Raw genomic sequence first — 8,868 nt, 5'->3', positions numbered from 1 at the left:
ACGACAGAGACATGTGCAAGCGACACTGCCTTGTGCACTTTTTATTGAATCATAATGTTATTTTATTTTTTTAAATAAATTTATTTATTTTTGGCTGCGTTGGGTCTTCGTTGCTGTGCGTAGGCTTTCTCTAGTTGTGGCGAGCGGGGGCTACTTTTCATTGCGGTGTGCGGGCTTCGCATTGCAGTAGCTTCTCTTGTTGCAGAGCACAGGCTCTTAGCGTGCGAGCTGCAGTAGTTGTGGCTCACAGGCTCAGTAGTTGTGGCTCGCAGGCTCTAGGAAGCAGGCTCAGTAGTTGTGGTGCATGGGCTTAGTTGCTCCATGGCATGTGAGATCTTCCCAGACCAGGGCTCAAACCCATGTCCCCTGCATTGGCAGGTGGATTCTTTTTTTTTTTTTTTTGCGGTACACAGGACTCTAACTGTTGTGGCCTCTCCTGTTGCGGAGCACAGGCTCCGGATGCGCAGGCCTAGCAGCCATGGCTCACGGGCCCAGCTGCTCTGCGGCACGTGGGATCTTCCCGGACCGGGGCACGAACCCGTGTCCCCTGCATCGGCAGGCGGACTCTCAACCACTGCGCCACCAGGGAAGCCCGGCAGGTGGATTCTTAACCACTGAGCCACCAGGGAAGTCCCTTATAATGTTATTTTAATCACCAGTAGAATCCCAGAGCAAATGCATATCTGCATCACATTCCCTAACAAGAGAGGCAGAGGAAACCAGGTTTTTTTTTTTCCAGCCTGAATAGAAAATCCTTTCTCCATCCAGGATTCAATGGAAGCATTTGCTACCTAAAAGCACTAGACTTGACTTTTTAAAATGCAACGCTTGACATGTTAGAGGTGAATATAAACATATGGGCAGGCCCCAGACACCAAATTTGCTCAGCCTGACAAAACAGAGAATAATGTGCCTTTAAAATATGTGAAAAGTAAGAGGATACTTCATTTGTGTAAAAAGCCGTTACTTCATTCCACAAACATTTACTATGTGCAGGTAACTCTGGTAGGTGCTCCTTGAAGGACATAATCACACTATGGTTAACATTTATTGAGTACTTACTGTATGTCAGGTACTTTACTAAGTGCTCTACTTGCCATATTTTATTTAAAAAGAATAATAAGACATGGTTTCTGTCCTGAAGGAACTGCATCCAGGGCCAGGATTAGGGTGAGATGAGGACTGAGGCTCAAAGTTTAAGGTGATGCCAAAAATCTCAGTGATCAAGATAAATCATGTTTTACTGCAATATTTAAAATATCAAAATTGGTGTAAAAATCTGATGACGTGGATGAACACTCATTCATTGCTAGTGGGAATGCAAAACGGTACAGCTACTTTGAAAGATAGCTGGGCAGCTACTCGCAAAACTAAACGTATACTTACCATTCTGTCCGGCAGTTGTGCTCCTTGGTATTTATCCAAAAGAGCTGAAAACGTTATGTCCACACAAAAACCTGCACGCAGATGTTCAGAGCAGCTTTATTCATAATTGTCAAGATTCGGAAGCAACCAAAATGTCTTTCAGTAGGTGACTGTATATGGTGGTTAATTTTATGTGTGAACGGGCCCCAGGGTACCCAGACTTTTGGTTAAACGTTATTTTGTTGTGTCTGTGAGTGTGTTTCTGGATGAGATTAACATATGAATCAGTAGACTGAGTAAGGTAGATTGCCCTCCCCAATGTGGGTGAGCCTGATTCAATACTTAAAGGCCCAAAGAGAACAAAAAAAAGACCACTAAGTGAGAATTCATGTTTTCTCTACCTGACTGTCTTCAAGCTGGGACAGTCTTCTCCTACCTTCAGACTCTGACTCGGGCTGGAACTACACCATTGGCTTTCATGGGTCTCCAGCTTACCGACTGCAGATCTTGGGACTTGTCCGTCTCCATAACCACATGACCCAATTCCATGTGATCTCTCAATCTCTCTGTCTCTGTCTCTCTCTCTCTCTCCTGCCGTGTATATACTGGTTCTGTTTTCCTGGAAAACCCAGAACACTACAGTGCATAAACTATGATAATCTAAACAAAGGAATATTACTCAGCACTGAAAAGAAATGAACTATCAAGCCATGAAAGGCATGGAGGAAACTTAAATGCATATTCCTAAGTGAAAGAAACCAATCTGAAAAGCCTACATGTAGCCCCAGGCAAACCATCAGACGACACACCTGCATGAGACCAGCACCACAGTGACTCACATGGCCAACCAACAGAATTCTGAAAATTAATAAATCATTGCTTCAGGCCCCTACCTTTGGGGTGGTTTGTCACACAGCAGCAGGTAACTGAGACAGGTGGTCTGTTAAAAATAGAAGCTGGTCTCAGAGTATTCTGGCTTCTGTAAGGAGACAGGTTCAGAAACATATGACGTCCGCTCTAGGCCTGGTGCAGCCCCTGTTTTCCGTCCTTGTGGGCATTGTGAACAGTGCTTTGCCTGGAGACATCAGCAAGTCTAGTTGGGTCAGGCAACAGTCCATTCAGGCACACATGGTATTCTGGAGCTGGGGACTGCCCTGAAGCTCTTGGGCTGCAGGCCTTCCTGTGCTTACTGCTTTGTTCCTACAGGACGGTGGTACACGTATAATCATTCTAGCCGAATAGACAGCTTGAAAACACCTATATTCCCAATGAAAAACTGAAACCTAACATCTCTATGCTAATTACGGCATACTTGGTTCTGATTCAGATAATATTTGAAGGACTTACAGAATTTGGAGTATGTACTCCTGATTAGGGCTCTTCACTTTCTAATTAACTGCCTCTGGAGTAGGGATTCCGGAGCAGGGTTCGTGCTAACTCACAGCAACCAGGGAGATTGACAGTAACCTACGTACACATGAGGATCACTGATTTTATTGAAGTCTCTTCCTTCACCTCCTTCTCCAGGCAGCAACCTTAAACCTAAGTAGAACCCTGTCCTATAGAAGGTGCTGAGTTGAAAGAGGGTAGGACTCTCCAAGGGAGAAGGGCAGGGCTGACCATGGAGGTTGGGAGGACAGCTAGGGGTCCATCCAGGAGGAGACAGGAAAAAAGCAAGAAGGCCTGGACTGACTTTTACTCCTATTCAGTGTTTTTAAATCAGTATTTCCCGATCATCTTCAGGCTGTGGCACACACAGAAAAGGAAAATATTCATTAGGTACAGTTGGGGAACAGAGAGTCTGCTTGTGCACTGTGTGTCGCAACCTCTGAGGGGACCTGTGGTTTCCCCATGTGCCTCAGGGCAGCAATGGGATGTTCTGGCTAAAAAAAAAAGAGCCCTCCTTTATGGCATATATATGTACTTAAAGTAAATAAAAGTTGACTATTTCAATAATCTGTAGGAAAATTTTCACTGCCCTTTGAGATCACTGGAGACACCCTAGGCTGGGCAGAGCTGGGGCTGAGTCTCTGCACCCAGCCCCGTTTAGTCACAAAAACTCAGGAGGAATAAGCAGAAGACTGTAAGAAAGGAGACTAGTCTTAAGCAGTGGGAATTTAAAACTGCATATTGTAGAAAAAAGATGGCTTTATTTCTTCCATAAACTCTAGAAATTAGACACTAAAGTCTAAAGAGCTACTCCTGGTATGGGATTAACAGATACACAGCACTATATATAAAATAAACAACAAGGATTTACTGTACAGCACAGGGAACTATATTCAATATCTTGTAATAACCTATAATGGAAAAGAATCTGAAAAATTTTATATATATATATATATATATATATATATATATATGAATTACTTTGCTGTACACCTGAATCTAACACAAAATTGTAAATCAACTACGGTTCAATAAAAAAAAGGAAAGCTACTCATGGGTTAAATGAGAAGAGCTACCAAAAGAACTACAATTCTCAATGAAATCAGGAAAAAAAAAGTCCCAAGTTTCCAAATTAGCTGTCTCGATTTAGTTGGGTCTAAAGAAAATTCAGTCACAAGGGTAAGGATGAGAACTGCATACACTGAGTGACTGCTATGTTCCAGAGACTTCTGTATCTCACCTCACTCCCTTCAGCATACTTCATGTAGGCTGGCCTATCTCCCATTTTAAAACCAAAAGCCAAAACCGGAAGACCAAAATCAAAACAAAAAAGTTTCCTTAACTCCACGCCCTCAGGGGTGCTGCCCCATTTGTCTTCTTATCACATCAGTTCTTTTCAGAATAATTCCATGCCAGTTGCCACTGTTTCTTCACCTCCAGCCTCAGTTCAACAGACTCATCAGGCTTTTAATCCCAGCCATGCCACGGAAGCTGCTTTTGACAAGGTCTCCAGGGCTCTCCTTGCCAAATCCATTGGCCAGTTCTTTATGTTTTTCTTGTTCAACCTCTCAGCAGCTTTTTAAAACAGTTGATTGCTGTAGAAACTCTCTTTTCTCGGCTTTGGAGACAACAAACAGGTTGCCTCCTGCCTCTCTGGATGCTGGCTTCTCCTCACTGGCACTCCCTGTTTCTCTACCATCTAGCCACACTTGGCTTCTTTCTCTTTCTGAAACATGCCAAGCTTGTTCAAGTTTGTCCAGTGCCTTTGCGCAAACCATTCCCCCTGCCTGGTTGCCATGTGGAAGTTCCTGCTCATCATTTAGCTCAAATTTCACTACCTCAGAGAGTCCCTGACCTCATTATCTAAAGTTACCCCCCACCTCGTCTACTTCTGTTGTTGCTTTCTTTTTTTCCACGCGTGTATTTCTGTCTTAAGTCCTTTGTTTGTGAACTTGTTTACTATTTTTCTCCCTCCCCAAGATTGTGAACTCCTTGAGAGCAAACTCAATGCCTATGCCAAACTGAAGATACACGTGTGATTACCAGCCTCCAAGATGGCCTCCAGTTATCCTTGCCTCTGGTATTCAGGCCCTTGTGTTGCCAGGGCTAACCTGTGTGACCAAAAGAATACTAAGAAAGTGACAGTATGGGACTTCCTGCCTTGGCCTTCTGGGTGGCTTCCTTTGGGGGAAAGCAGCTGCCACATTGTGAGGTCACTCAAGTAGCCCAGTGGAGAAGCACTGAGGCCTCTTCTAACAACCAGCACCAATTTGCCAGCCACATGAGCGAGTCATCTTAGAAGCAGATCTTTAAGGCCCAGTCCAGCCTTTGGTTGACTTCAGCCTGCCAATATCTGACTACAACCTCATCAGAGACCCATACGCCAAGCCAGAACTGCTCGGCCAAGCCAGCCCCAAATTCCTGATCCAGAGAAACAATGAGAGATAACAAATGAGTACTGTTGTTTCAGCCACTAAGTTTTTGGGTGGTTTGTTATGCAGCATTAGATAATGAATGCAGATACCTATATTTTAGTTACTTGAAGAGGATGCTCAACCTAGCAACTAAATTCCTGCTTCTCAGCCGTATTTGACTTCACTGTGAATCCACCTAACATCAGCAGCCTATCAACAAGTGCTTATTGATCACATGCTATATAGCAAACAGTGCTAAAGCAGCTGGAGATGCAGAGCTCTGCAAGTTATGACCCTGCTCTCATAGCTCTTGATGTAGTTTGGTAGACAATAGCTCTTGATATAGTTCAGGAGACAAATAAGAGCGTGTGAAAAGTTAACAACATAAAATAGAGATTTAAGGATGATGATTTCAGAGGAAGGCAATGGATCTTAGGTTTGCTTACCATGAGAAGTTTTCATGGTAGAGATGGTCAGGGACCTACATGAAAACATGGCCTAGATCTAGAATACTTGTGGTTCTCAAATGTGAGAGTGCATCAGAACCACCTGGAGAGCTTGTTAAAACTCAGATTTCTAGGGCTTCCCTGGTGGCGCAGTGGTTGAGAGTCTGCCTGCCGATGCAGGGGACGCGGGTTCATGCCCCGGTCCAGGAGGATCCCACATGCCGCGGAGCGGCTGGGCCCGTAAGCCATGGCCGCTGAGCCTGTGCATCCAGAGCCTGTGCTCCGCAACGGGAGAGGCCACAACAGTGAGGGGCCCGCGTACCACAAAAAAAAAAAACCAACGAAAAAAAAACAACTCAGATTTCTAGCCCCACAGCCTCTGATTCAGTCAGTCTGGGGTGGGGTCCAAGAATTTGCATTTCTAACGAGTTCCCAGATGATGCTGATGCTGCGGTAGAGGGACCACACACTTTGAGAAGCCACATTCCTCTAGATGTCTGCTACTTAAGTCTGGTCCACACACCAGCAGCATCAGTATCTCCTGGAAGCTTGTTAGAGATATAGATTCTCAGGCCCCATCTCATAGCTACTGAATCAGAATCTGCATGTTAACAGGCTCCCAGGTAACTCATGTGCACATTGAAGTTTAAGAAGCACCGCTGCAGAGGAAAGGTCATGTTCCCTTCAACAAGCTGGGCAAGGGCTGTATTTGCTGAGCACATCTGAGGTCAGGCATGGCCTGTGTATATGAGAGAATTCTTCTCTATGGTCAGCCCATTTTGGTTTCATTGATTTTCTCAGGCAGACCATTTTTTTCACTCATTGATTTTTGCCGCAGCAGGAGCCTTCCTCGTCAGTTCTCTGCAGATAATTTCAATTCATTTTGATTCATTTCCTCACTAGCTTGGCACTTCTCCCTTGGCACTAGGCAGTGCAACTAATTGTGCTTGCCTGAGAGTGACTGGGTATGAGACAACCGTGGAAAACTGCAAGGGGTCATGGGGATACTGCCCTGTGCAAAAGCGGAGAGGCCTGGATGCCTTCTGGAAAGCCAGGGAATTTGAACCTAGCCAGGCTTGGAAGCCCAGTGGTGTTCCTGCTGTTTGCTAAGTGAGAAGCTGGTGACAAAATGAGTGTGTCTGTGGCAATGCTTTGAACACAACTGAAAAATTCTGTGCTAACCCATGGAGGAATGGGCTGTTTTCCACTGGTGATTATGAGATAGATGTCATGACATCAGCTGCCCTAATGTCCAGAATTTTTTCTTGTGCCTTTTGTGCTCACACTAAGGCCAAGCTGCTCCCATGAATAGAGGAGGCTGCTGTGTCTGTGTTATGTCAAGATGAGGAAAGAAAACCCTGCTTCTCAAATCTTCTGATCCCAAATTTTCCTTTTTTCTTCTCTTTTTTGTGGGTTTTCACATTTTAACCCATTGATTGAAATCACATGTTAGCTACATTCTGGGAGTAACAAGCTCTCTCTAAAAAGCTGCTTTTTTTTTTTTTTTTTTCTTCTTTTCCCCCTTTGGTCTCGTTGGTTTCCAGACTCATCAAGTTGTGTACGTTAAATATGTATGGCTCTTTGTATGTCAATCATATCTCAATAAAAGTGGTTTAAAAAATAAATAAAAGGCATTTCCTCCCCTTCATACAATAGTCATTTAGCAAACATTTCTGTCTTCAGGTTGACAAAGATGATCTCCTTAAGGAGAAGAGACACACTTATTTTCAAAAACTAAAATAGTGTGATATGTATAATATATAAATACTGCTGAACTTACACAACCATTCGGTTCTCTTAGGCAGAGCTTCCCAAATTTTCTCTGTTCACAGCACCACAGGCCGAAAGAAATATCTAACAGTTCCACTTATTAAGTAGTTAAGTTCAAACAACTTAATAATATTTGTGTCTTATAAACTTGGTAGCTATTTAAAGAAATAAACATAAATCAAAAGAAAAAAATATTTTGAGATGACCATGCTTACTAATGGGATGTGTGCACCAACTGGGAACTTCACAGCTTCTCACATTTGGGAAGCAGATTGAAGACTGTCACCCTTCATTTCCTGTTCCATAGTGATTTTTCTGATCTAATGCTAAAAACTGGGAATGAGCTCAAGCTAGTATTTTGTACGTCTGGCAGTTGTTGAGTGCCTCTGTGTTTCCCTTAAAAAGGTAAAATATCTCATGGCGTCCCTGTGAGTTTGCTGGGGTGCCCCAGGAGCCATGGCCATGAAGTCTTAGGTAAATGTTGCAGAAATATGCAACTCAATAACCCTGGAGCCCCACCTTGCCCAATCTCCTCATGGACTCAAATTTAGGGAAGCACATTCCCATGAAAAAATGTAGTTAAAAATAGAGGGTTTTTTCCTGATGTTGTTGAGATGCACTATCCCGTTTAATTCAAACCTTCACTCATTTTAAGGTCTCTGATATTGCAGAGTAAATAATTTTTTGTCATAAATTTATTTATTGTGACATATGTACAGTAAAAAGAACATATCAGCAAACCTCAGCTTGCTGACTTTTTACGAAGATGAACACTATTGACATTTGGGCTGGATGATTCTGTGTTGAGGGGGCTGCCCTGTGCCATGTAGGATGTTTAGCAGCTGCATCCCTGGCCTCTACCTTCTAGGTACCAGTAGCATGCCCACCGAAGTCATGACAGCTAAAAATGTCACCAGAGTTGTCGGCTGGGGCAAAATCACCCCCACTTGAGAAGCACTGGCCTGTACTCATGTAACTACCACCTTATGGTGGCAAGATTTAGCAAATCCACCCAGTTTATAAGACACCCAGTTAAATTTGAATTTCAGATAAACAATCTTTTTTTTTTTTTTTTTTTTTGCGGTACGCGGGCCTCTCTCGTGGAGCACAGGCTCTGGAAGCGCAGGCTCAGCGGCCATGGCTCTCGGGCCCAGCCGCTCCGCGGCATGTGGGATCTTCCCGGACCAGGGCACGAACTCGTGTCCCCTGCATCGGCAGGCGGACTCCCAACCACTGCGCCACCGGGGAAGCCCAGATAAACAATCTTTTTTGATATTCATTGTCCCAAATATTTAACCGAGTTTCCTATATTTTACCTGGCAAGCCTATACCCCTCCCCACCCCAGATTAAGATATGGAACGTTTCCAGAACCCCAAAAGGCCCCTTTCTGCTCCTTCTCAGTCAATACCCTCACCTCACGGAAAGCACCATTTTTTTTTTTTTTTTTTGTGGCGGTACGCGGGTCTCTCACCGCGGCGGCCTC

The sequence above is a fragment of the Stenella coeruleoalba genome, assembly GCF_951394435.1.
Source record: "Stenella coeruleoalba genome assembly, chromosome: 7".
Taxonomy (NCBI): domain Eukaryota; kingdom Metazoa; phylum Chordata; class Mammalia; order Artiodactyla; family Delphinidae; genus Stenella; species Stenella coeruleoalba.
This window is presented reverse-complemented; position numbering follows the sequence as displayed.